This window comes from Bufo bufo, chromosome 5 (assembly GCF_905171765.1).
Source record: "Bufo bufo chromosome 5, aBufBuf1.1, whole genome shotgun sequence".
Classification (NCBI taxonomy): domain Eukaryota; kingdom Metazoa; phylum Chordata; class Amphibia; order Anura; family Bufonidae; genus Bufo; species Bufo bufo.
In genome coordinates, this window is record NC_053393.1 from 164,555,289 (window position 1) to 164,581,506 (window position 26,218).

A 26,218-nucleotide genomic window follows, 5' to 3' on the forward strand; every position below is an offset into this window, starting at 1 on the left:
TCCCTGAAGCCTTCTTAACAAGAATTGAACCTCTTTCCTTGAAGTTCTTGATGATCCTATAAATTGTTGATTGAGGTGCAATCTTAGTAGCCACAATATCCTTGCCTGTGAAGCCATTTGTATGCAACGCAATGATGGCTGCACGCGTTTCTTTGCAGGTCACCATGGTTAACAATCGAAGAACAATGATTTCAAGCATCACCCTCCTTTTAACATGTCAAGTCTGCCATTTTAACCCAATCAGCCTGACAAAATGATCTCCAGCCTTGTGCTCGTCAACATTCTCACCTGAGTTAACAAGACGATTACTGAAATGATCTCAGCAGGTCCTTTAATGACAGCAATGAAATGCAGTGGAAAGTTTTTTTTGGGATTAAGTTAATTTTCATGGCACAGAAGGACTATGCAATTCATCTGATCACTCTTCATAACATTCCGAAGTATATGCAAATTGCTATTATAAAAACTTAAGCAGCAACTTTTCCAATTTCCAATATTTATGTAATTCTCAAAACTTTTGGCCACGACTGTATATATATATATATATATATATATATATATATATATGTGCTGCCTTTGCAATGTATATTACATGCTTGGCACTCAGCAGTGTCTGTTTCTTTAAGACCCTCCATTTTCTTGAAGCCTAGGGGCGGGTCTTCTCTGTACCACTAGGGCTTGCTGGGACATATCCTGTTCATTCCAGCTCTAGTTACTGTAGTGACAAGATCCACAGGACATCTTAAAGCTATTACAGATTGCAAACCTGATGAACACCAAAGCCTGTGAGTAATGGGGTTTTGCTAGTCAGCTTGTGTAGAGAGATGTTAGACATTGCAGATAGATAATGTGTGTTTCAGTGTAGTAAGCAAGCACATGTTAGTTAGGCCCTATCTTTTGTATTAGCTATGTATAATGTATGTTGCTTGAATAGCCATGCTTATATCTTTCTTTTTATGTTTGTTTCACAGTTTTACCACATATCATCTCATATCATATCATATGAACACTATTGTACGCATTCCTGTTCATTATATCTCAGTAAAGATTGCATCAGTTCAGTAAACCAGCGCATCTTTCATTGGGATTCGGTTTATACTTGATGTTAAGCTGTGTACCTAAAGCAACACACAGTCGAGACATTACAGTAAAAAGGCTTTAAAACGTTGTCAGAAGCAGTTAAACAGCTTTGAATCGTCCTCCGCAGTAAAAGGACTAATAACTCCTTTCAGCCACGTGGAGTGAAGCTAAAGTGAAAGTAATTTCTCTCACTCACTACAACACTGATACTGCCTGTGTCCAGTCATCATCATTATCCACGCTGCCAGCTAAACCAAGATGCAGAACACAGAGAACAACACTCTGACAGTTAACCCTCAAGGCTCCTATAAGGAGGATGATACACACAGCTTGCCAAGAATCAAGTCTAGATGCACAACACTGTCTAGAGCATCCAGTCAAACAAATATGACTTCAGCTAGCGCCGATTCAGCAAGATCTAAGCGTACTAGTTCTAGACGTTCAAGCATCACCAGTCGGTCATCGGCTAGCGACAAAGCGACTAAGGCAAGAGCAAAAGCAGAGGCAGCTTGCGCCATGGCTTCTTATGCGGAGCAGGAAGCTGAATTGATGAGAGAGCAAGCAAAAAGTGAATCTGAAGCACTTAAAAAGAAAGCAGAAGTGGAAGCATCTTTACACTTACTCAAACAGCAGAAAAACGCTGCAGCAGCCTTAGCCGAGGCAGAAGTTTTCACAAGGGCTGCTGAAGCTCAGTTCGATGGCATAGAAAACCAGATGTCATCCCACAGCGCAATCCAACGCACCCGTGAGTACATACAGTCACAAGCAACCATGTACACCGACCAGCAGTCCAATGACGCGCCTAGGTCTTCATTGACACCACCAGCAATAAGTAACTTTGATACTACGCAACATTGCAAGACTAAATCAGAATCTCAGTGTAGGAAGTCAAGTGGTCGCATGCTCAGAGACCAATCTGCCAACCCTCCAAGAGTGCAAACGGATGCTCGCGTACTCCCTCCTCAAGCAAATACAAGTCTGGATTACAGCAGAAAGACTTACAACAGACGAGAACAACCACCTAAACAAAGTGGATTCAGTCAAGCGCCTCATCAGCCTTACCAGCCGCAGCCATACCCTGAGTTTACATCCGAGAAGTATTCGCCAGACGCAACAAGTGCTATAGAAGTGGCAAAATTCCTGATGCACCATGAGATAGTGGGCGCTGGTCTCATGAAATTCGATGACCGTCCAGAAAACTACTGGGTCTGGAGGTCATCTTTCCTGAGCGGTACCCAAGACTTAAATCTGACAGACAAAGGAATGCTTGACCAGCTTGTCAGATGGCTAGGACCAGAGTCCACTGAGCAAGCCCAAAGGATCAGATCAGTACATGTTCATGACGCAGCAGCAGGACTTGCAATGGTGTGGCGGAGACTAGAACAATGCTATGGATCACCTGAAGTGATCGAGGATGCTCTTCTGAAAAGGATAGAAAACTATCCAAGAATAACAAATAAGGATTATCAAAAGCTGAGAGGTTTGGGAGACCTACTCTTAGAAATAGAAGCCGCTAAGTCTAGTGGATATCTGCCAGGTCTCTCATATCTGGATACAGCACGTGGAGTTGAACCCATAATTGAGAAACTTCCTTACAACTTGCAAGAAAGGTGGGTAGCTCAAGCTTCAAGATACAAGAAAGATCATCGAGTTGCATTTCCACCGTTCGCCTTCTTCGCTGAATTCATAGAAGACCAAGCTGAAATACGCAATGACCCAAGCTTTGCTTTCCTGAACAAGAGAACGGCAAGCTTCCCAAAGGTAGAGCAGAAACCTCCAGGGCTTTACAAAGAACGCAGAGCAACAGTTTCTGTAAGGAAGACAGAAGTTCTGCCTGAATCTGCAGCCAATCAGGAAGACAACACAAGGAAGAAAGTTGAGGAGCCAGATAAAATATGTCCTATCCACAACAAGCCTTATCCACTAAGAAAATGTCGCAGTTTCAGAAGTAAGACATTAGAAGAGCGCAAAGCTTATCTTAAAGACAATCACATTTGTTTCAGATGCTGCGCTTCAATTCAGCATCTTGCAAAAGACTGTACAAAAAGAATACAATGCGCAGAGTGTAACAGTGACAAACACTTGTCAACACTACACCCGGGACCACCACCATGGAACCAAGGAGTTCAGGCAACTCAAGAAGATCATGGTGGGGAGCAAGGCGAGAGTACAACGCCAGCAGTAACCTCAAAGTGCACTGAGGTCTGTACAGAGCAGGGCCGCTCAAGATCATGCTCCAAGATATGCTTAGTCAAGGTGTATCCAGCAGGTTTCAGAGAAAAAGCAATCAAGATGTACACAGTCATGGATGAACAGAGTAACAGATCTCTGGCAAAAACAGAATTCTTTGACCTCTTCGGTGACAAAGGAAGTCCAACTCCATACACCTTGAAGACTTGTTCTGGAGTTGTAGAGACAATAGGGAGAATAGCAAATAACTACATCATCGAGTCATTAGATGGAAAGACAAAGGTGACTCTACCTACCCTCATAGAATGTGATGAGATACCAGACGACAGGTCAGAGATTCCCACACCTGAAGTTGCTCGTCATCACCCTCATCTGGTGCGAATAGCAGACCAAATACCAGCACTAGATCCAGATGCTGCAATCACCCTTCTACTTGGGAGAGATATTCTCAGAGTGCACAAAGTCAGAGAACAGTACAATGGGCCACACAATGCACCATTTGCACAACGCCTTGATCTCGGATGGGTCATCGTTGGAGAAGTATGTCTAGACGGACTGCACAAACCAGCAAAGGTAAATGTCTACAGAACACATCTGTTGCAGAATGGTCGTACATCTTGTCTTTGCCCATGTACCAACAGTCTACACATTAAAGAGAGATTAGATAACCCAACACATCATCGGAGTATCCAGAGGTGCATGGAAGACTTAGCCTCAACTGGAAATACAGATGAACTGGGTTGTAAGGTGTTTGAAAGAACACGAGACGACGACAAGCCAGCACCCTCGGTAGAAGATACCCTCTTCCTAGAGATCATGGACAGAGAAGTCTACAGAGACAAGTCAGGCAGCTGGGTAGCCCCTCTACCCTTCCGGTCACCACGCCATCGCCTTCCTGTCAACAGGGTACAAGCAGAGAAACGCTTCAGTTTGTTGCAGCGCACTCTACAAAGAAAGCCAAATATGAAGAAACACTTCCAAGCCTTCATGCAAAAGATTTTTGACAACGAGCAGGCAGAAAGGGCACCACCACTACAAGAAAACCAAGAACACTGGTACTTACCAATATTTGGGGTGTATCATCCTCAGAAACCAGGTCAGATACGTGTAGTATTTGACTCTAGTGCGAAGCACGCAGGCATCTCACTAAATGACGTCCTTCTCAGCGGACCTGACCTGAACAACACACTCCTTGGAGTACTCATCAGGTTCAGAAAAGAACTTGTAGCAGTAACAGCAGATGTACAACAGATGTTCTACTGTTTCTTCGTTCAAGAAGATCACAGAGACTACTTAAGGTTCCTGTGGTATGCAGACAATGACTTTAACAAAGACATCACAGAGTATAGGATGAAGGTACATGTGTTTGGAAACAGCCCTTCCCCAGCTGTAGCTATCTACAACCTGAAACGAGCAGCACAGCAAGGTGAAAGACATGGTCAAGAAGCCAAACAGTTCGTCATGAAGAATTTCTACGTGGACGATGGACTTGCTTCTTTCTCCAGCAACGAAGAAGCTATTAACATCCTGAAAAGTACAAAAGAAATGTTGGCAGAATCCAACATAAGATTGAACAAGGTAGCTTCCAACAGCTACAGAGTCATGGAAGCATTTCCAATGGAAGACCGTGCTAAAGACCTCAAAGACTTAGATCTAGGAACAGAATCACCACCCTTGCAAAGAAGTCTTGGGCTTAGTTGGGACCTAAAGACTGACAGTTTCACCTTCAGGGTCTCCAGAGAAGAGAAACCATTCACAAAAAGAGGTGTCCTATCTACAGTCAACAGTCTTTATGACCCCCTGGGATTCGTAGCACCCATCATCATGCAAGGCAAAGCTCTTTTGAGACAGATCACTACTGAGCAGGAACAAATTGACTGGGACGTACTTCCTCCTGACGAGAAGCAAATACAGTGGAAGTTGTGGAAAGACTCATTGTTAGAGCTCGAACAACTCAACATTCCAAGACCGTACGCATTTGTTTCCTTGTCTGCTACAAAGAGGAGAGAATTATGCGTATTCTCTGACGCTTCCACTATGGCTATTGCAGCTGTAACTTATCTTAAGGTAATAGACACTGAGGGACAAAGCCATGTTGGGTTCATCATGGGAAAATCTAAACTAGCTCCCAGACCTGCTCACACTGTCCCACGTCTAGAACTTTGTGCTGCTGTTTTAGCGGTAGAGATGGCAGACATGATTACGACTGAACTGGACATTGAGATCCATGCAGTGAACTTTTATACGGACAGCAAGATTGTGTTAGGATATATTCACAACGCTTCAAAAAGATTTTACACATACGTGACCAACAGAGTGACACGTATCAGAAAGTCTACAAGTCCAGATCAGTGGCATCACATCAGCACGGACAAGAACCCAGCGGATCATGGGACAAGATTGGTGTCAGCCGCTGTACTCAAGCAAACTAACTGGTTCGTAGGTCCATCGTTTCTTGGTAAGCCAGAAACCAAAGAGACTACTCAGGTAGAGACCTTTCAGCTCATAGAACCAGATCAAGACAAAGAGGTAAGACCTCAAATTGCAGTTTGCAAGACTTTAGTTACCAGAGACAGTCTGGGCACCTATAGATTTGAAAGGTTTTCCAGTTGGAAGTCGCTGACCCGTGCAATCGGAAAACTTATCTGTCTAGCCAGATACTCCTGCAGAGCTACTAATACTGATCAGCATAGCAACGACCATCTTGAACAAGCCAAGGTCGCGATCATCAAATGCGTCTAGCAGGAAGTCTTTAAAGAAGAAATTCAAAGCCTTCTGAAAAAGGAAGAGATTTCTCGACACAGTTCGCTCAAGAAGTTGAACCCTATCCTCGACGAAGACGGAGTACTAAGAATTTGAGGTCGTTTGTCGGCAGCGGATATGACTATCCAAGAGAGACATCCCTTCATCATACCTAAGAATCATCACATCGCTCTTCTTCTGGTAAGATACTATCTTCAAGATCAAGGATGCACTTGGACTTTTAATTCTCCACACGCATTGCATATGGGAGGAGCCTGGGAGAGGATGATTGGAGTAGCTCGTCGTATTCTGGATGCCATGCTCCTGAAGGTTGGGTCTACTCGCCTCACTCATAAAGCTTTGACTACACTAATGGCTGAAGTCGTGGCCATTATGTACGCCAGACCTTTGGTTCCAGTGTCTACAGATCCGGAGATGCCGTCAGTCTTGACACCCGCAATGCTGCTGACCCAGAAGATGGAACCAGTGACAGCTCCCACTGGAGACTTTGACCTCAAGGACCTGTATACCAAGCAATGGAGACAAGTTCAAAGCCTTGCGGACATTTTCTGGAAGAGGTGGAGACAGGAATACCTGGTGACACTCCAGCCACGCAAGAAATGGCAAGATGACAAACCCAACTTACAAGTTGGAGACATTGTCTTATTAAAAGACACTCAGGCCCAAAGGAACGAATGGCCTATTGGACTCATTGTGGGGACTGATCCTAGTAGTGATGCTAGAGTTAGAAAGGTTGAAGTTAGAATTGTTAGACAGGGCATTCCCAAGGTGTATGCTAGGCCAATTTCTGAAGTAGTTTTACTTCTGTCCAAAGGTTAGTGGCATAAAAAAAGGTATGCCAGGTGGGGAGTGTGCTGCCTTTGCAATGTATATTACATGCTTGGCACTCAGCAGTGTCTGTTTCTTTAAGACCCTCCATTTTCTTGAAGCCTAGGGGCGGGTCTTCTCTGTACCACTAGGGCTTGCTGGGACATATCCTGTTCATTCCAGCTCTAGTTACTGTAGTGACAAGATCCACAGGACATCTTAAAGCTATTACAGATTGCAAACCTGATGAACACCAAAGCCTGTGAGTAATGGGGTTTTGCTAGTCAGCTTGTGTAGAGAGATGTTAGACATTGCAGATAGATAATGTGTCAGGCTTTTCAGAAAAACGTAGCATGTTGTATTTTTACCTCCGGCCAAAAATCCTGAACACTTTGACTGAACGCCGGATCCGGTCTTTTTCCCATTGACTTGCATTAACGCCGGATCCGGCGATGTGTGTTCAGTCAAACCGGATTCGGCTTTTGCATGTTAAACCCGAAAAATGTGAAAAAAAAGTTAAAGTCCATAAATGGCGGATCCGTTTTTTCCAATGCATTTTTTCATTGTGATCAAAATCCTGATCAGGATTCAAATGTAATCCGTTTTCACACGTTTTTCCGGATCCGGCGGGCAGTTCTGGTGTCGGAATTGAACGCCGGATTAAAACAACGCTAGTGTGAAAGTAGCCTTAAAACTTCAGAGATAATTTTTTGGGTATTTCTATTATTGTGGGGGTCTACCAACTAGCCCTTAATGGCATATGGAGTAAAGGCAAACTGGATGTTGTCTTTCCTCCATATGCATGTCTAATCCTTTGTTACCATGGCAGATAAAGAGTCTGGCAGCAAGTTAAGGCCCTTTTACACAGGACAATTATGAGACTGATGGGAATGCACATTCATAAGAATGCTCCTTTCTGATAATTGCTCCTTGTAAAAGTACCACCGATCACCCAATGAATTCAAGCTGCACCCAAAATGATTGCTTCTGGGCAGTAAATTGCCATGCGTTAACAGGAATCAGTAGTATAGACAAACTGCTCACTCCCCTTACAATTCTGGATTGGGTGCTCTAGTCTCAAATTGATTCACTCAAATCAACAAAAGCGTAATAAAAAGTATATATTATGAGACTGGCACTCCCTCGTATGGAAATAGAGCAATGATGGTAGTGTTGTTACACACTATTTAATATGGCACAATATCTTAAAATACAATGTTACAATATAATGTTAAAATACATGACAGTCGCTGCAGCGGAAACACAATAACAATATCAATCCCTAAAAATACCTAAAATCTAAAACTTCTATAAAAACAAAAAAAAAGTCCAAAAAGAAGGGGACCGTATATCCTGGATGAGCAAAGATATCGCAAGCCAAAAGTGTCAGTCTATTCCTTATCATAGTATTGGCATTTCTTTCTTATATGCAATATAACATGAAAATCCATGCAAGGCACTTTTTCAAATATTCGGAATTGTCCGATATAAATATTCGATGAAGTATCCAATCGGACACAAAGTTTTTACTCACAGGTGAATGTCGATTATCCTGCAGTCCCAATATTTGATTTTTTGATTTTTACTCACAGTATTTTTTTCGTATTCCCGTGGTCTCTCTCGATCGTTATCCACAAATCTCGGATCTGGTCATACTTGTACTGACCAGTTTGAATGGCTGAAATTCCGGGTCTTTATCTTTGGAGCACTCCGATTCTTTTTGTATATGTCCGGATATTAATATACGAACTTCCAGTGGGGGTCTCTTGTTGGGGATGTCTTTGAAAAGCACCAAACGCGTTTCAGGGATCTCCTTTCCCCTTCCTCAGTGGTGACATCCCAACTTCCTATGATTCCTTTTATATCCCTTTCAAGATGCATGTAAGATCAGATCTGGAGTGAAGGATCTGATCTGGAATACCAAAATCTGGTCTGGAACCAAAAAACGCATATGCGGTTTCCATGCGTTTTTTTGGAGGAAGATGCGTTTTTTGCGGTATAATGTGCCCCATGGTCTAATTAGTCTAGTCTATAAAGGAAATAGTACAGAAAGATTGCTAAATGGTCAATTCATAACAAACTATATTAATATGGGGATATCCTGTAACAAAAATCAATTCTGAGTGCTATACTGTGGATATTAATTTCAAGTGCATCAATATTTATCCATAAATAACATTACATTAATGTAAAACATACAAGTGAAAAAAATATAATATTACATATAATATACTACTAAATGTAGTGAATACCAAAGTGACAGTGCATCTATTCAAGTGTCTGTTCTGTGTTAAATGGTGGGTAGGCCCATCACAGAGGAGGGGTCGCAGTGCTGATAGACAGCCAGACATGCGACCCCTCGTCTGTCGAGGGGCACACCCACCGTTAAATTCTTACAGGAATCCGAAAATCTCCAGGTCTGCATTGAGACCTTTCGGAATAAGGCTTCCAAATTCATAAATTTTCCTTGACTCTGCTCTGGACATGGTCTCTACATGTTTCCCTCCTCGCCAATTTTTTCAAGAGCAGTAAATGTTAACCCCCTATAATCTTTATTATGGGCCTCCTTAAAATGTCTTGAGAGAGAATGTTTTATATATCCGTTTTTTATATTTGTTAGATGTTCCGAAATCCTTGTTTTCAGAGCTCTTTTAGTCCGGCCTATATACTGTTTTCGGCACAGACATTGTATCAAATAAATTACACTGGTAGAATCACATGTAAGAAAATGTTTGATTTCTACTGAAAACGAGTTCTGAGTTGAGGTGACCTGAGTTGTTCTTTTTGGAAATGTCGTGTTTATACACCCACGACATTTACCACACCTATAGAAACCCTTAGGTCCAATCCAATTATACATTATACTTGGTTTTTTATCTTTATGTTTAATTGATGGGGCTATCTTAATCCCTAAATTGGGTGCCCTAGTATATGTTATTTGGGGTACCAGGGGTACCAATGGACCCAAGAGTTTATCTTGTAAGATATGATGCCAATGCCGTTTAATGATTGACCCTATTTGTCTATGTTGGATGGAATAAGGTAAGATCAGTCTACAATTCGCATTATTAGGTGTAGTTTGCTGTATTTTTGGTAAAAGAAACGTTCCTCTCGGTATATTTCTTCTTTTCTCAAGTGCTTCCTCTATGGTTTCGGATGAATATTCTCTCTCTAAAAAATTTTCTTTCATAGTTGACGCCTCAGTTTCAAATTGTGAGTTCTCCGTACAATTTCGTTTTAGACGACGAAATTGGCCAAAGGGGACATTTAGAAGCCAATTCGGTAAATGACAGCTCGAATATAGAATAAAACCATTCCTCGCTATCAGCTTTTGAAATGTGCTACAAATGTATTTTTTTTATCTTTCTGGATAATCAAAAGATCTAAATATTCTATTTCCTTTTTATTCTCATTCGATATGAACACTAAATTATAATCATTTTGATTTAATCCGGCTATGAATGCTACGAGTTCTTCCTCTTTTCCTTTCCATATCAGTAGCACGTCATCAATGTACATTTGCCAGAGCACCAGGTTGCCCCCACGCTGTGGATCAATTTATTGCTGCTCCCATTGTGCAAGCAACAGATTTGCGTAGCTGGGGCAAACCTGGTGCCCATGGCGGTACCTTTTACTTGTAAGTAATGATGACATTCAAAATAAAAATCATTGTGTTCAAGGATATGTTTCACCCCTTCTACTATAAAATCAATTTGTTGCTGTTTAAAATTATCCTGAGATCCCAGTGTAGTCTTTAAAGCGGAGATCCCTTGACCATGATCTATTAGGGTATATAATGATTGTATGTCTAAAGTTGCCATTATACAATCAGGGTTTACTTCCAACTTCTCCAACATTTGGATCACTTGTGTCGTATCCTTTAGATATGATCTCATATCTTTGACTAGTGGTTGTAACCACGTATCCAAATATTTGGACAAGTTGGACGTCAGGGACCCAATCCCCGATACTATGGGACGGCCTGGGGGGGTCCACTGGGTTCTTGTGTACCTTAGGCAAACAATAGAATACAGGGAGTCTCCCTGGTGTTCCCATTATAAAATCAAATTCTTGCTTAGATAAAATCCCCACTTCCAGGCCTCTTCCACTTCTAATTTCTTAAAAATGGTTGTATCTAGTAATTGTTTAAAACATTCGTCATTGTATTTATTTGTATTTAAAATCACAATGGCTCCGCCTTTTATTGAAGTTTTAGATTTTAGGTATTTTTAGGGATTGATATTGTTATTGTGTTTCCGCTGCAGCGACTGTCAAGTATTTTAACATTATATTGTAACATTGTATTTTAAGATATTGTGCCATATTAAATATTGTGTAACAACACTACCATCATTGCTCTATTTCTATACGAGGGAGTGCCAGTCTCATAATATATACTTTTTGTTAACAGGAATCAGCTGCCCAGAAATAATGTGGGAGATTTATTAAGGCCAGCATTTTACACATCACGTCTTAATCTATCCCCCCTTAATGTCACACCTCTTTATAGTTGTGAAACATCTGTGCATCAGGCATAAGCAGGTATAATCTATGCCAGTTTCCTGGCATAGCCTATAAAAATGTGCCAGGCCAGCTATGCCCACCCATTGTGACAACTGGGGTGAATTAACAAAGGGGGTAATTTATTAAACAGAAATACACCTAAATTAGATGAATTTCTGGCACAGATTGCTCCCCAGTCGCTCACGCCAGGAATAAAAAAGGGGGCGTGATATGGGCGGAGAAGGGGACGGGCTGGAGGGCCCATCTAATTTACAATTTTCTATGCCTGTTTAGGCATAGAAAATGGTCTAAATGTAATTTTGTTAGGAAACTGTCTTACATTTAGAAGTGTCGGAGGATCTGCCAAAGTTATGTAGAGGCCAGCCTCTCTTCATAACTTCATAACTTCCAGCGGATCCACTATCAGGTATAAGGGTTATTAAGGCCAGCGTCTAAAAGGCAAGTCTTATTAAATGTGCCCCAAAAAGTTGCGACATTTTTCACAAGTGTGACAAACTTTCCAACTTTTTGACAATTTTTGGCATCCAGGGGTTCATAAATGCCCCCTAATGAATCTGTATGGTGGAGGTGATTGCAGCATGTAATTGCAGCTCCGATCAGCTAATGGAAGAAGGGCATGTGAACTGACACATAACTGCTGAATCAAACTTCGCACAGTGTTGACTTGTGATGGACGAACACCGGCCAGGATGATTGGTGAACGGAATCGCGTGAACGCAATCAAATGTTCGCGAACCGCAAGTTCGCGGCGGGCCCCATTTACTTTAATGGCAGGCGAGCCTGAAAAACCTTCAGGTCATATTTGCAGCCACCATATACTTACTAGAAGTGCACAAATCGTCCCACAACATGGACAGTGACATATCAGAGGGGGATCAATGGCAAAAATTCCCACAAAAAAATGTATTTTAATCAGGGGCCATTTTTATGCATCTTAAAGGGAAACTGTAAAAAATGTGCCATGCTTGAGCCTAGAAATTTTTTATTTTAGACCACGGGAGTAAAGGCCCAAAACATTGAAAACTTCAAGTCATTATGTGGCTGTAGGTATATTAGATGGTCATTGGATATCAATTTTACTGCATGCCAGTGGAGAACAGGCCTCAAACATTAGGCATTCACTGGACAGAAAACTTCAAGTCATTATGTGGCTGGAGATACATTAGACGGTCATTGGATATCAATTTTACTGCAGGCCAGTGAACTACAGGCCCCAAAAATTTTTCATTCACCCTACAAAAAAGAACAATTGATAATGAGGCTGGGGGTACACTAGGCGGTCACCGTATAACAATTTTACTGTTGGCCAGTTAGATTACAGGCCCCAAAAATTATGCATTCACCGTACATAAAAAATCAAGTGATTGTGTGGCTGGAGGAATATTAGATGGTCGATGGATATCAAATGTACTGCAGGCCAGTGGACTACAGGCCCCAAAAATTATGCATTCACCGTACATAAAAGATCAAGTGATTGTGTGGCTGGAGGAATATTAGATGGTCGATGGATATCAAATGTACTGCAGGCCAGTGGACTACAGGCCCCAAAAATTATTAATTCACCGTCCAGAAAAGAACAATCAATAATGTGGCTGGAGATACATTAGGTGGTTACCATATAACAATTTTACAGATGGCCAGTTAGATTACAGGTCCCAAAACGTATGCATTCACCGGACAGAAAACCTCAAGTGATTATGTGGCTGGAGTTATATTAGACTGTCATTGGAAATCAATTTTACTGTAGGCCAGTTAGATTACAGGCCCCAAAAATTATGCATTCAACGTACCTAAAAGATCAAGTGATTTTGTGGCTGGAGGTATTTTAGACGGTCGATGTGTACTACAGGCCCCAAAAATTATTCATTCACCGGACAGAAAACATCAAGTGATTATGTAGCTGGAGGTACAGTAGGCGGTCACAGTATAACAATTTTACTGTTGGCCAGTTAGATTACAGGCCCCAAAAATTATGCATTCAACGTACCTAAAAGATCAAGTGATTTTGTGGCTGGAGGTATTTTAGACGGTCGATGGATATCAATTTTACTGCAGGTCAGTGGACTACAGGCCCCAAAAAATCTTCATTCACCGGACAGAAAGCATCAAGTGATTATTTGACTGGAGGTATATTAGACGGTCATTGGATAACAATTTTAATGCAGGCCAGTGGAGTACAGGCCGCCAAAATTATTCATTCAACGTACAGAAAACTACAAGTGATTATGTGGCTGGAGGCATATTAGAAGGTCATTAGATATCAATTTTACTGCAGGTCAGTACAAATACATGTCAAATACATATGTTTAAAATAACTAAAAATATAAAATTGGATTAAAAACAGTTAACGAAATAACCCCTCTTGAAAAAAAAAATGATAATAGTTGAAATTCGATAACACGTGGTCGTCACAGGTGTTGAATTCCTCTGTGGACCCAAACATTAGGCATTCACCGGACAGAAATAGGCCTTTTATTCCACTGTATTTATATATGACAGGGACTATTATTTGTACTGAATGATGGTGGATATTTGTGGGCTGGCATGAAGAAATTCAATTACATGTGGTCGTCACAGGGGTTGAATTCCTCAGAGATCCATGCCTCATTCATTTTTAGAAATGTGAGGTAGTCCACACTGTCTTGAGCTAGGCGAGTGGGCTTATCGGTCACGATCCCCCTTGCTGCACTAAATGTCCTTTCGGACAGAACACAAGGGGCAAGCCAAGAGTTCCATGGCAAATTGTGCCAGCTCTGGCCACAGGTAAAGCCTGCACACCCAGTAGTCAAGGGGTTCCTTGCTTCTCAGAGCGTCCACATCAGCCGTTAACCCTATGTAGTCGGACACTAGTCGGTCTAGGCGTTCCCTGAGGCTGGATCCAGAGGGCGGCTGTCGATGGGTTGTCTGTAAGAATGATCTCATATCCGAAGTGACCAACATATCATCAAACCGCCCTCTTCTTGCATGCGCTGTAGGGTTGGTACCAGCAACTGTTTCTCTGTGGGTGGAAATTCCTCTGCCAGAGCCTGCAACAGCAGAATGCAGCATCTATCGAAGCAAGGCCTGAAAATGCTGCATTGCGACCGCCCTCTGTGATGCTGGTAACATGTCCGCCATTTTGTGTTTGTACAAGGTGTCTAAGTACGTTGCCACCCAGTACTCGTTCTTGCTTTTTATGCTTTTTATACAGGGGTCCCTCTTCAAACACTGGAGCATGAAGGCCCCCATTTGCAATAAATTGTAAGCGGTGGAGCGGCCTGGCTCCTGCTCATCTCCCAGGAGAATGTCGTCCTCGGTCTCCTCCTCCCATCCAAGGACAACACCAGGGATCCCCAAAAAGTTTAAAGCTTGCTCTTCTTGTTCCTCCTCCTTCCACCAGGCACCATCCTCCTCTGAATCCTCTTCAGACTCCTGCAGACTTGTCTCAGATGGAGTAGCCCCCCTGCGAATTCATTCAGAATTGCGACTTCCCCATCTTCCTGCTCCTGAAGTAAGGTATGATGTCATTGAAGGTGCCCTGGCTGCGATTGACCAGTTTGGTGATCTCATCAAATGGCCCCAGAAGTCTGCATGCATCGCGCAAAAAAAAAACAATCGCCCCCAGAACCTGTCCTGCCGTAGAGTTTGTACAGGTAGTCATTAACGGCACATTTCTGCTGGTGCAGCCTATTCAGCATATACAAGGTGGAGTTCCAGCGCGTCGGGCAGTCACAAATCAGACGTCCGACGGGCAAATGGTGTCGCTGCTGAACGTCATCAAGGCTTGCCATGGCTGTGTAAGATCTTCTAAAATGGCCAGAGATTTTCCTGATCTGCCGCAAGACGTCCTGGACCCCGGGGTATTTGGCATAGAATCGCTGCACGACTAAGTTCAGGACGTGTGCCATGCACCGCACATGTGTCATTGTGCCCTTTCTCAGCGCGCTCAGCAGATTGGCACAATTGTCGCACACCACTTTACCAACTGTCAAATTTAGTGGGGTTAGCCACTGATCGGCCTGTGACCGCAGAGCTGAATGGAGTGCAGGACCGGTGTGGCTCTTGTCTTCCAGGCACAACAGCCGCAGCACAGCATGGCAATGTCTCACCTGGCACGTCAAATAGGTTCTGGGGAGCTCGGGGGGTGCAGCAGAAAAGAAGGAGTCAGCCGAGGAGGAAATGGGGGATGGAGGAGAAGAAGAGGCAGGCCTGCATGCAATCCGTGGTGGTAACACCAAATCCACATGGGTGCCACGGGTTGCATGCTTGACAACCGTCAGAAGGTTCGCCCAGTGGGCAGTAAAATTTATGTACCTTCCCTGACCGTGTTTGCTAGACCACGTGTCTTTGGTGAGATGTATCTTGGCACAGACACTGTGTGCCAGAGATACATTCACTTGCCGCTGAAAATGGCCATATAGCTCTGGGATACCCTTCTGGGAGAAATATTTATTTCTGGGGACCTTCCATTGCGGTGTGCCAATGGCCACAAATTTTCTAAAGGCCTCCGAGTCCACCAGTTTATATGGCAGTAGTTCGCGGGCTAGCAGTTTCCGACAAGCTGGAGGTCAGCTGTTGGGCAAGAGGGTTATCCGTCTTAATCAACTTTTTACGTTCGAACATTTGGGCCACAGAAGTCTGCCTTTTGCCAGATGAACGCGACGATGGCACAGTGGAAGGTGGAGTGAAGGACAATGGCAGGAGAGAGGAGAAGGAGAAGAGGCAGGTGGTGGTGGAGGTGGTGGGTGCTGATACAGAGCATGAGGCGGGTGCAGAAGTGGAAGGCTGAGTGAGCCACTCAACCAACTCTTGTGTGTCCTTTGACGTAATCACATGCACCTTCTCCAACTTCCCACTTATGTTACGACCTGGTGCACCTGCCCGACCCCTACCACCCCTGCGGAATGGCCTGCCTCTTTCTATGCCTGTCATTTCAAAATGACTCTGTGACAAAGTCCCTAAAGAAGAGCAGTATTTGTGGAAGCAGGTATATCGCAGGCCTCAATCAATATTTTGTGGAAGCCGGTATATCAATCCCCTCTATCAGTATTTTGTGGAAACAGGTATATAGAACCAAATAATGAGTATTTGCTGGAAGCCGGTAAATCAAACCTCTTAATCAATATTTTGTGGAAGCTGGTGTATCGTAGGCCTCAATCAATATTTGAAGGAAGCCGGTATATCAATACCCTGTATCAATATTTTGTGGAAACAGGTATATAGAACCCAATAATGAGTATTTGCTGGAAGCTGTTAAATTAAACCCCTTAATCAACATTTGGTGGAAACCGGTGTATTGCAGGCCTCAATCAATATTTGGTGGAAGCCGGTAGATAAATACCCTGTATCAGTATTTTGTGGAAACAGGTATATAGTACCCAATAATGAGTGTTTGCAGGAAGTTGGTATATCAAACCACTTAATCAATATTTGGTGATAGCCGGCATATCGCAGGCATCAATCAATATTTGGTGGAAGCCGATATATCAATACCCTGTATTAGTATTTTGTGGAAACAGGTATATAGAACCCAATAATGAGTATTTGCAGGAAGCTGGTAAATCAAACCCCTTAATCAATATTTGGTGGAAGCTGGTGTATCGCAGGTCTCAATCTACAATTGGTGGAAGCCGGTGTATCACACCCCTCAATCAATATTTTGTGGAAGCCGGTGTATCACACCCCACAATCATCATTTTGTGGAAGCAGGTATATTGTATCCCTTAATCAGTTTTTTGGGGGGCAACAGGTATATCACACCAGCTGAAATTAGTTATTCGAATAGCGTTTGTCCCTCTAAATTGCTGCGGTATCTCAGCAGAATCGCACACAACTGCTGCACAATACAAATGCACTATAATATACACTGCCTGTCACAAAAAAAGTTGTCACAAAAAAAAAAAAAGATTCTCAATGGGGTTAAGGTCTGTGAAAATGATTTCTCATGCTCCCTGTACCACTCTTTCATAATTTGAGCCCGATAAATCCTGGCATTTTCATCTTGAAATATGCCCGTGTCATCAGGGAAGAACAAATCCATTGATGGAATAACCTGGTCATTTAGTATGTTCAGGTAGTCAGCTGACCTCATTCTTGGAGCACATACTGTTACTAAACCTAACCAACTGCAGAAACCCCAGATCATAGCCCTGCCCCCACAGGCTTGTACAGTAGGCACTAGGCATGATGGGTGCATCACTTCATCTGCCTCTCTTCTTACCCTGATGCGCCCATCACTCTGGAACAGGGTAAATCTGGACTCATCAGACCATATGACCATCTTCCATTGCTCCAGAGTTCAATCTTTATGCTCCCTAGCAAATTGAAGCCTTTTTGTCTGGTTTATCTTACTGATTAGTGGTTTTCTTACGGCTACACAGCTGTTCAGTCCCAATCCCTTGAGTTCCCTTTGAATTGTGCGTGTGGATATGCTCTTACTTTCACTATTAAACATAGCCCTGAGTACTACTGTTGTTCTTCTTCAATTTGATTTCACCAAACGTTTAAGTGATCGCCGATCACGATCATTCAGGATTTTTTGCCTACCACACTTCTTCCTCGAATGGGTCCCCACTATCCTTCCAGTTTTTAATAATGTGTTGGACAGTTCTTAACCCAATTTTTGTAGTTTCTGAAATCTCCTTAGATGTTTTCTCTGCTTGATGCATGCCAATGATTTGACCCTTCTCAAACAGACTAACATCTTTTCCACGAGCACGAGATTTGTCCTTCGACATGGTTGTTTAAGAAATGAGAAGAAACTCATTGCACCAAAAGGGGTTAACTTGTTGCCAGCTGAAAGATAATCGCTCATGCAGTAATTATTCAATAGGAGGTTCATAACTATTTGCTCAGTTAAATCCAGGTGTCAACTTTTTTTTTTAGACAGACAGTGTACTTTCTATGTTAGAAGGTATTTTATAGGTATATCACAATCATTTTTTTTTTTTGGGGGGGGGCAACAGGTATACCACACCAGTTGCAATTATTTATTCCAATAGACTTTGTCCCTCTCTCCTGCTGCGGTATCTCAGCAGCACCGCACACAACTGCTACACAATGCAAATGCACTATAACATACTTTCTATGTTATAAGGTATATTATAGGTATATCACACCCCTCAATCAGATTTTTTTTGGGCGGCAACAGGTATATCACACCTGTTGCAGTTACTTATTCCAAAAGCGTTTGTCACACTATATAGCTGCAGTATCGCAGCAGAACCGCACACAACTGCTGCACAATACAAATGCACTGTAATATACTTTCTATGTTAGAAAGTATATAATAAGTATATCACACCCCTCTGTATGTCACACCTATCGATAGCACACCTATACCAGTCCTTAAAAGGATTTTTGTGGCCCTATTTAGCTAGCGTTTGGTGTCACTAACAGTCTGTCTCTGCTCCACACAGCAACCTCTTTCTACACTGGCAAAAAACAGAATGTAAAATGGCTGCCAGATCGGGTTTATTTATAGGGTTGGGGTGTGTCCATGTGCTGAAACGTCTCAATTGGCTGTCCTGTCCCACCTGATGGATGCGTCATGTGTCAAAGTTCTCCGCTATGCAAAAAAATTCTGGCACGTGCGAATATCGCCATATGTTCGCATGTTCGGCGGATCGCGAACGAGCAAAGTTTGCCGCGAAACGGCCACCAGGCGAACCGCAATGCCATCTCTAGTGTTAACTTTTAGAATATTTTCATCTAGAAACATCTACATAGAAGTGTAGATGCCAAACTGTGGGATATTAAATTGCTTAATTTATTTAATTTAGATCAGAAATCCAGCAATTACCGATATTCAATATCATATAGCTGAGTCATCAAATCCAAAACAAATTCCAGCAAAAAACATAATAACCCTTAAAATTCAATACACTTTATTAAACCTTGTTAAAAATCAATTCCCCAGAATTTGATTCAAGTGACGGTCAATAGTCCATCAATTAATTGATATAACAAATACATTGTCTAACAATTAAATATTAACTCCAGATAGTACGCAATGATAATTGAGGTACGTATCTAGGTGTAGGGTAGGGAATTATTTCCCTGAAATCACCCTATACTCTATCTCAGCCCAGAGGAGACCCCTTGTGGTGGGGACTCTCTGTCCTCGTGCGTGGGCTTTCACACCGTGGATGACCCTAATGGGTCCTTATACTTCAACACACCAGGGTCTTCATACCCGGGTCTTCATACCCCAACGCATTTTCCCCAAGCAGTGGGTTCCTCAGGGGGTCAATATAATGGGAGGATCACTATTCAAAAATAAACAAAAATGAACATAAAAATATAATAGATATTTGTACATAGATGTATAGATGTAAAGATAAAGTTAAAGATTGATGAAAAAGGATAATCCAAATGTTACAGGATCGGTCCATTCAAGTCGAGAAGACTACTCTATATATACTCATATCTAAAATAGCTCATGTGTGCCAAAAATAACCAATATACCAATCACATATGGAGGGTCCAAAAGACAAGCGGGGCTTAACACGAATATAGGCGTTAACTAATTGTGTAATGGCGTGTCATGTTAATGCTGTATAAATGGACATGAAGTGTGGAACATAAAGACCAGACGCCACAGCAAAAGTGGAACAGAGATCCATGTTTGATCAGGCCAAGATAAATGCCTATCCAGGGCTATAGGGAGAATGTATCTGGCAGCGCAGATCAGATAAATGCATGAGCCATCCCAGTAATCTCCTGACCACTCCTAGGATTCCTCGATTATTGATGCGCGTTAGATATGAATATATACTGAGTAGTCTTCTCAACTTGAATCGACCGCTCACATAACATTTGGATTATCATTTTCCATCTCTGTTTAACTTTATCTTTACATATACACTCACCTAAAGAATTATTAGGAACACCATACTCATATGGTGTTGGACCCCCTTTTGCCTTCAGAACTGCCTTAATTCTACGTGGCATTGATTCAACAAGGTGCTGATAGCATTCTTTAGAAATGTTGGCCCATATTGATAGGATAGCATCTTGCAGTTGATGGAGATTTGAGGGATGCACATCCAGGGCACGAAGCTCCCGTTCCACCACATCCCAAAGATGCTCTATTGGGTTGAAATCTGGTGACTGTGGGGGCCATTTTAGTACAGTGAACTCATTGTCATGTTCAAGAAACGAATTTGAAATGATTCGAGCTTTGTGACATGGTGCATTATCCTGCTGGAAGTAGCCATCAGAGGATGAATACATGTTCTCATTCTGTTTACGCCAAATTCGGACTCTACCATTTGAATGTCTCAACATAAATCGAGACTCATCAGACCAGGCAAAATTTTTCCAGTCTTCAACAGTCCAATTTTGGTGAGCTCGTGCAAATTGTAGCCTCTTTTTCCTATTTGTAGTGGAGATGAGTGGTACCCGGTGAGGTCTTCTGCTGTTGTAGCCCATCCGCCTCAAGGTTGTGCGTGTTGTGGCTTCACAAATGCTTTGCTGCATACTTCGGTTGTAACGAGTGGTTATTTCAGTCAAAGTTGCTCTTCTATCAGCTTGAATCAGTCGGCCCATTCTCCTCTGAACTCTAGCATCCACAAGGCATTTTTGCCCACAGGACTGCCGCATACTGGATGTTTTTCCCTTTTCCCACCATTCTTTGTAAACCCTAGAAATGGTTGTGCGTGAAAATCCCAGTAACTGAGCAGATTGTGAAATACTCAGACCGGCCCGTCTGGCACCAGCAACCATGCCACGCTCAAAATGGCTTAAATCACCTTTCTTTCCCATTCTGACATTCAGTTTGGAGTTCAGGAGATTGTCTTGACCAGGACCACACCCCTAAATGAATTGAAGCAACTGCCATGTGATTGGTTGACTAGATAATTGCATTAATGAGAAATAGAACAGGTGTTCCTAATAATTCTTTAGGTGAGTGTATATGTCTATGTACCTATATCTATTATATTTTTATGTTTATTTTTGAATAGAGATCCACCCATTATATTGACCCCCTGAGGAACCCACTGCTTGGGGGAAATGCGTTGGCTTATGAGGACCCGGTTAGGGTCAGTGAGCGTGTGTTGAGGTATAAGGACATGTTAGTGCCATCTAGGGTATGATAGCCCAGGCACGAGGACAGATTGTCCCTACCACAGGGGGTCGTCTCTGGGCTGAGATAGATTATAGGGTGATTTCAGGGAAAGAATTCCCTATAACGATCTGTGAGGCCAAGTAAGCAGGCTTGACCAATTACTCCCAAAATTAAATGGCAAAATGTACTGATCCCCTAGGGGACAAAGGGTTAAAACTTAACATTTAATATATATTTCTAAAATGGATGAGCGCTAACAGGAAGAGCCTCTAGAACAAACAAACATAAGACAGCTCATTAGGGCCTAAACAAGACATACGCTGTATGGTAACAAAAAAGAGATATAGCAAAACAGGAACGTTCTCACCCACGTATGCAGTAAACCTGGATGGTGGAGTCTCTTTCGTGTTGCAAATATTAAGCGGTAGACATTGTTGATGTGTCACCATACCGGATCAGTGCCAGCGTAAAAACCACAGCATAGACAAGAATCGGGAGCAAAAGGCCCTAGAACACTCTACTGGAGGGGCAGGGGCTAAAACCCCCTACATGTCTATCCGAGGTACTTGCCCCGCAAGGAGCGTCCCCGTCCGGATACCTATCCCTGTGTGGGTGCGGAATCCCTAGTATATCCTATTCAGGTAACTCCTGACGTGTCACGTTTCATTCAGCGAACTCATCAGGGGAGATGTACATAAGTAATGACAAGCAATGGATGGGGCTTGCATTACAAAACAAAAAATTAGTGGGGGTGATTATAAATACAAGCTAATGGTTAAGGCTGGTATGAAAATATTCAAGAGAAACATAGGGGGCTGGTCAGTAGAGCTCAGACCACCTAAAATGACCAGAACAAACCAGTTAGCTTGAATGCAGGCGCACCAGTGGGTGAGGCCTGGTAGAGTCCAGAGGTGACCCTGGGATAAGTGCTATCCAGATTGGCTGTCAGCAAGGAGTGCCTACCTGTCAGCACCTTTGAAATGTACAGAGTCGCGCGCCAGTGTTCCCGATCCGCCCTACTTCCGGTCCCGTGCCGAATGAAGGAAGTCATGTGACCAGTGGAAGCGGGTCGGCGCATCAAGGCGACGCGCCCCAAAGCCTGCGACACCAACTGATGACGTCGCAAATCACGTGGCAGAAGCCACATGATCGGACCAAGCCGGCCCCGAAGTGCGGCACCAATAGTGCGCCACACCCCCAAACAAACGAACCCTTAGCAGGAACGATTGCATGTATAATCAGGAGGCGGGGCTATGTACTTAGCAACCCAGTTGTGTCTGACTGTTGATTCAGACAACAAGGGTAGCAAATGGGGCCCATGATAGAACGGAACCTCTAGTAGCAAATATAAATACTTAATGTACAGAGCTATGAATGGCCAGCTTAAAGAGACACCGACCTCAGTAGGAGCTAACTAGATAATCACCAGTAAGACCTAGAGATAAAGAAGTAGAATGGGCGGGGGGAGAGAGATTCAAATATAACAACTGAAATTCAGTTGCTCATTCAAGCCCAATGGGGCCATAGTTTTTAGATAATAAAACCAACGGGTCTCGCGCTGAACGATAGCGTTGTCCCAATCCCCCCCCCCCCCCCCTGGGGGGAAGACCCGATCTATGCCCATAACCGAAATGCGGGCTTTCCCATTGTGGTGATTGTGAATTTGATTAGCCACAGGTGTATCTTTGGCCTTGGATATATCGTTTAGATGTTCACCAATCCTTCTGCGAAACTCGCGGATGGTCTTGCCCACATATCCTCTGCCACATTCACATGTCAGGAGATATATCACTCCGCGAGTTCGACAGTTAATGCAGTGGTGAATAAAATATTCTTTGCCTGTGACTGCACTACTGAAAACCTTCCCAGTTTTTAGATAGGTGCAGGCGATACAACCACTGCACCTATAACAACCTTTAACATTAGATTTTAACCATGTTGAATCAGATGGGGAAGGAGGTATAAACTCATTGGAGACCAGCCTATCGCGGAGACTACGGCCGCGACAATAAGTGAGGTGTGGATATTCACCCACAACCTCTCTCAAGTCGGGGTCCAGCAAGAGAATGCCCCAATTTTTTTTAAAAACCTCTCTAATTTCACGTGACTCCCTGTCGTAAGTGGTAATTAGACGGATAAGTTTAGAAGTCTGCACTGAACTCGGTTTAGGAGTTAGAAGAGTCGTTCTATCCACATGAAGTGCAGACCAAAAACGCTCTCCTCAGAACTTTGTCTGGATATCCTCGCTGGCGAAACCTAACACGTAGGTCAGCCGCCTGTCTAACAAAATCATGCTTAGTGGAACAGTTCCTCCTGAGACGGAGGTACTGTCCCTTAGGGATTCCTCACTTAAGCGGGAGAGGATGGCTACTCTCCCACCTAAGTAGGGTATTAGTAGATGTCTCGAGTTCACCAGCATCTGTCTTAGAAACAAGGACATCCAGAAAGGGCAGCTGTTTTACCGTCCGCCTCACAGGTAAAGTGCAAACCAATACTGTTGTAATTGAGCATCTCCACCAACGAACGGAACGAAACCTCGCTTCCGCTCCATATGATGAAGATGTCATCAATGTACCGCGCCCACAAACCCACCTGGTCCATAAGTACAGACCGGTCCTCCCTAAAAAACCAAGGTCTCCTCCCACCAGCCCAGGAACAAATTAGCATACGATGGGGCACATGAACTCCCCATCGCTGTGCCCCTGAGCTGGTGGTAGATCCTCCCATTAAAAGAGAACACATTCCTGGTCAGGGTGAATTCTAATAGGGAGAGGACAAAAAGGCTGTGGGCGCGGTACTGACATCCACGAGTGCTCAAAAAGTGTTCAACTGCCCTAATACCCAAGGTGTGGGGAATGCTGGAATACAAAGCTTCCACATCGATGCTTGCTAGCATGCTGTCATCCTCGATGTGGATCCCTTCTAACTGTTTTAACAGATGCGTGGTGTCTCGGGTATAAGAGGGGAGTGCAGTGACGAAGGGCGCCAAGACCCGATCTACATAAATCTCCACATTCTGGCACTGATCCGGTATGGTGACACATAACAATGTCTACCACTTGATATTTGCAACACGAAAGAGACTCCACCATCCAGGTTTACTGCATACATGGGTGTGAACGTTCCTGTTTTGCTATATCTCTTTTTTGTTACCATACAGCATATGTCTTGTTTAGGCCCTAATGGGCTGTCTTATGTTTGTTTGTTCTAGAGGCTCTTCCTGTTAGCGCTCATCCATTTTAGAAATATATATTAAATGTTAGGTTTTACCCCTTTGTCCCCTAGGGGATCAGTACATTTTGAAAGAATTCCCTACCCTACACCTAGATGTGTACCTCTATTATCATTGAGTACTATCTGGAGTTAATATTTAATTGTTAGATGATATATATTTTATATCAATTAATTGATGGACTATTGGCCGTCACTTGAATCATATTCTGGGGAATTTATTTTAACAAGGTTTAATAAAGTGTATTGAATTTTACAGGTTATTATGTTTTTTGCTGGAATTTATTTAATTTAGATCCATTAAAGCAATTTAAAAGATGATGCAAATGTGTACTTAGCCTTTCATTAGAACACAAAAGTATTAAGTGAGTACAAATGTCAATATCAAATAAACCTAGGATGGATAGATATATGCATAAATAAACCTTATAATGCAATTAGTATCAAAGCTAAACAACAAAATTAGATCAACCATATAGTAAATTTATAAATCATTTATGAATAATTTGGGTCTAAAATTAATTCTAGAAATAATTATTTCCATCAAGCTAAAAGTAAACCCAAAGAAGAACCTTGAATCACATACAATCTTATTGGCTACACCTGTCCTTCTACAGATAAAATCATTTATGTGTGCTACAAAACCTTTCTATATAGCCCAGGTCTTAGTAAACACTTTGGTGGAATTTATTAACCTACTTATGCCAGTTTCCTGCTGTAGAAAATGTGCTAGCTCTTGCCAAAGCCAAATTCTGTGCATAAATTTGTGACTTTTCCAATTTTACACCCTCTTGACATTAAAGAAAATGGATGTTGCTTATCAATAGAAGGGGTCTCCCAAGGCTAAATAGATATACTATAATTTATGCTAACTTGTGCACATTATAGTGCAGATCTATAGCAGCTCGTAGCTGTCATAGATTTGCTTTTATTGTGCATGGACTGCTAGAAGATATGCAAAATGAAGGAGAAAGAGAGATAAGCTAGTATGCTACTCTGGGTTTCTGGACAATATACATGCATTGTCTTAGTAGTACTTTTTCTCATTACGGAGAGCACCTAGCATGTGTGCAGACTATTGTAGGCCAAGCAAAGCCCCTCTGGGATATTCAAATTAGCTTTCCTAAACCTATTTTATGTTAGCAGATGTAAGATGAGCTAATTTTCATATATTTTTGCCGGAAACCCAGAGGGGCATTGGCAGGCTTAGAACACTCCTCTCATTAATATTGGGTTCTTGTCTGTGGGGTACTCTTTCTCATTGCATAGGGTGCCTAGTATGTGTAGTATATGTGCAAAGTATTGAAGGCCAGACAATAGCCCTCTGGGTTTCTGGATAAGATATTCAAATTAGCTTTCCTAAGCCTATCAGAGGTGCTAATTTTCATATATTTTTCCCAGAGATCTAAAGAAACATTGACTGGCTTACAATACTCCTTATGCATATTCAGTGCCTTCCATAAGGAGAAATAGTACCCCAACCAAGGCTTCTCAGGCAGCCAAGTAAATTTTATTTGCTGAACTCTGTTAACCCCTTCCAGACCAGCACCGTACTAGTATGGCATGGTGCCTGCT

The 26,218-nt window shown here is 42.6% G+C and overlaps 1 pseudogene; it reads left to right on the top strand.

The window, feature by feature from the left end:
* The first annotated feature begins 6,150 nt into the window (after positions 1-6,150).
* Positions 6,151-26,218, top strand: part of LOC121002451 — a 62,763-nt pseudogene continuing 42,695 nt past the window's right edge.